Source organism: Cupressus sempervirens, chromosome 4 (genome assembly GCF_028749045.1).
Source record: "Cupressus sempervirens isolate cs-2001-9-10 chromosome 4, ASM2874904v1, whole genome shotgun sequence".
In the NCBI taxonomy this organism is placed as follows: Eukaryota; Viridiplantae; Streptophyta; class Pinopsida; order Cupressales; family Cupressaceae; genus Cupressus; species Cupressus sempervirens.
The window spans coordinates 36,650,043-36,653,692 of NC_143121.1; positions in this window are offsets into that span (position 1 = coordinate 36,650,043).

Consider the following 3,650-nt stretch of genomic DNA (forward strand, 5'->3'; position numbering starts at 1 on the left):
TCAGATAAGGGTAACACTATAGAGGAGAGCAGCATTCCTAAGGATGATAGATCACTGGCATGCTTGACAGAGGCCCAAAAGGCAATCACATTTAAGGTTAGGGGTACTATCCAGGGGCAAAAAGTGATATCTCTTATTGACACTGGGGCTACACATAACTTCATAGATGCACAGTTGGTAGCCAGGAGAGGGTTACAAACAGAGGAGCATGATGGGTTTAGAGTCATGGTGGCTAATGATGATAAATTATTATGCACTCGAAAGATATCTAATCTTCACATCAGGTTTGGAGATGGCTACGAGTTGAAGGATGAGTTCTATGTTGTGGACATGGGAGATTATGATGTCATCCTCGACATGCAATGGATGGCTTCACTAGTGGAGTTCACACTCAACCTAGCAAAATTGGAGATGAGATTCCAGCATGAGGGTAGAACTGTGGTACTTAGAGGTCTTTCAGATGGAGGTTGCAGAGTAGTGTCCTCGAGGAGAATGCAGAGACTTTTTCATCATCATGACATAGAGTGGGAGACAGAGTGCTACATTATGCCAACTTCACCAGAGCCACAAGAAAAGAGTCATCCACCAGATATCCAGAAGATACTTGATAGACACGCTAAAGTATTTAGCGATATTCCTCATGGGGTTCCTCCTGACAAAGGGATGGAACATGTTATTGAGCTCGAAAAGGGAGCCAAACTAGTTATGATTACTCCCTATCCTCATCCTAAGAAACACAAGGATGAGATAGAGAAGGCGATTAAGGATTTTTTGGAGATGGGGCATATCAAGCCCAGTAAGAGCCCCTTTGCTTCAGCAGTAGTATTGGTAAAGAAGAAGGATGGGACGATGCGCATGTGCATCGATTACAAGGCACTGAATAAGAAAACAATTAAAAACAGGTATCCCATTCCTAGGATTGATGAGCTGATTGATGAGTTGCATGGGGCATGCTTCTTCACCAAAATTGATTTGCAATTCGGATACCATCAGATCAAGACAAGAGCAAAGGACATTGAGAAAATAGCCTTCTGATGTCACTATGGCCACTTTGAGTTCATGGTTATGCCATTTGGTCTAACCAATGCACCCACTACATTTCAAAGTTGTATGAACCAGGTATTCAAGAAGCAACTGAAGAGATTTGTCTTGATCTTCTTTGATGACATCTTGGTCTTCAGTAAGACCTGGGAGGAGCACTTACATCATCTGGAGGAGGTGTTATCTATTCTAGAGAGAGACTCATTATATGCCAAGGAATCTAAATGTGAGTTTGGCATGACTGAGCTCCTTTACCTTGGGCATATCATTAGTGTAGATGGCGTTCGGGTTGATCCCGAAAATATTAGAGCTATTGTAGAGTGGCCTACTCCCACAAACCTTACACAGCTTAAGGGATTCTTTGGTTTATGTGGTTTTTATAGGAGGTTTTTTAAGGGATTCTCATAGATTGCTACACCCTTGACAAATCTTACCAGGAAAGGAGCCTTCGTGTCGACAAGGGCAGCACAGAGGTGTTTTGGGCATTTCAAGCAGGTAATGTCTTCATGTCCAGTTCTAGCTCTACCGAATTTCACGAAGCCTTTTGAGCTTCATTGTGATGCATCAGGTGATGGGATTGGAGCAGTATTGATGCAGGAGAAGCATCCCATTGCATTCAAGAGTAGGAAGCTCCAAGGATTTGAGAAGAGTTATTATGTCTATGACCAGGAGATGTTGGCCATAATGCATGCATTGGCCAAATTTTGATCATATTTGGTAGGTGGACATTTTGTGATCAAGACTAATCACAACAGTATTAAATACTTCATGAGCCAGCGTGATCTTAATGACCGGCAACAAAAATGGGTGACTAAATTGCAGGCTTATGATTTTGACATAGAGTTTGTCAAAGGTAAGAAAAATGTGGTGGCTGATGCCTTATCTCAGAGACCTCACTTATGTGCTCTGGCAGAGATTTCAAGAGATTAGAGAGATCAAATTATAGCAGAGTATGTCGGAGATGCTTGGGCTTCTAGATTGATTTTAGGTACCATACAGGATGATCACTATGAGGTGATAGATGGATTGATCAGAGTTTAGGATAGGGTTTATTTGATTCTGTCATCACATTTGAGAGAGGCGATATTGAAGGCATTTCATGATGCACCCACAGCTGGACATCTGGGGGTCTTCAAGACCTACAGGCAGATTTGAGAGCGATTTCCATGGAAAGGGCTCAAGGATGATGTTCAGAGGTATGTCAGGGAGTGTGTGGTTTATCAACATAATAAGGGAGAGCACACATTTCCTGTAGGTTTATTACAGCCCTTGCCCATTCTTGATAGGAAATGGGAAAGTATTTCGATGGACTTCATCACTGGTTTACCACGAGTGCAGGGAAGAGATTGCATCTATGTGGTGGTGGACCGCTTGACAAATTTTGCTCACTTCTTTGCTATTCCGTCCACTTACACAGCAGCACAGGTGGCAGATCTTTTCTTTAGAGAGATATTTAGGTTACATGGGCTGAACAGATTCATTGTCAGTGACCAGGATAGTAAGTTTATGAGTGTTTTTTGGCAAGAGTTGTTTAGGTTGTGTGGTACAGATCTTACACCTAGCACTAGTTATCATCCACAAACAGATGGGCAAATAGAGATTGTGAATAAATGGGTGGAAGGATATTTGAGGAACTATGTAACTACACAACAAAAGGCTTGGATCAAATGGTTGCATATGGGAGAGTATTGTTATAACACCACTTATCATATGTCCATCAAGATGACTCCTTTCATGGCACTCTATGGTTATGAAGCACCTAGCTTCATGGATTTAGTTTTGGGGGATAGTAGAGTGCCCAAAGCCAAAAACTTATTGTAGGATAGTCAGGACATCTTGAAAGTGCTCAAAGAGAATATACAACAATCCCAGAATCAACAGAAATTGTATGTTGATCAGCACCGAATAGAGCATAGCTTCGAGGTAGGGGATATGGTTTACTTAAGGCTACAACCATATAGATAGTCATCATTCAAGAAGAGCAGAGCTGAAAAGTTGAAACCTAGATTTTATGGTCCCTACAGGGTGATTCGCAAAGTGGGCAAAGTCGCCTATGAGCTTGAGCTTCCAGAGGGAAATCGAGTGCACGATGTGTTTCATGTGTCTAGGCTTAAGAAAGCCATTGGTCAAAATGTAGTGCCTTCTGTAGATTTACCCCCTTTGGATGAGGAGGGGAAGCTTGTGTTAGTACCCGAGGCTATTCTGGACACTAGAGAGAGGAAGCTTACAAACAGGATAGTGAAGGAGTATTTGGTCAGATGGAGAGACCTGTCGAAGGAAGATTCTACATGGGAGAGTGAGCAAGTTATTCAATGGGCTGGACTGAGATTGCTTGAGGACAAGTAATTTCAAGGGGGGCGGACTGTAATGTCCCCATTTTAGTAGTTGACCAAGTGTGTGTGTCTTATCCTTGTTCTACATGGTCCTGAGGGCTAATGAAGGGTTTAATGGGATCCTGGAGTGTTTTGGCCTAGTCATTTCCAGTTTGGGCCAAAATGAAGTTGATTTACTCAGTTTCAGGCATACTTACTATTTTTAGTAAGTCGGCAGGACACAGTGCAGGTCAATTTTGGTGATTGGATTTGATACTCCTCGGTGAGAGCTTTCTA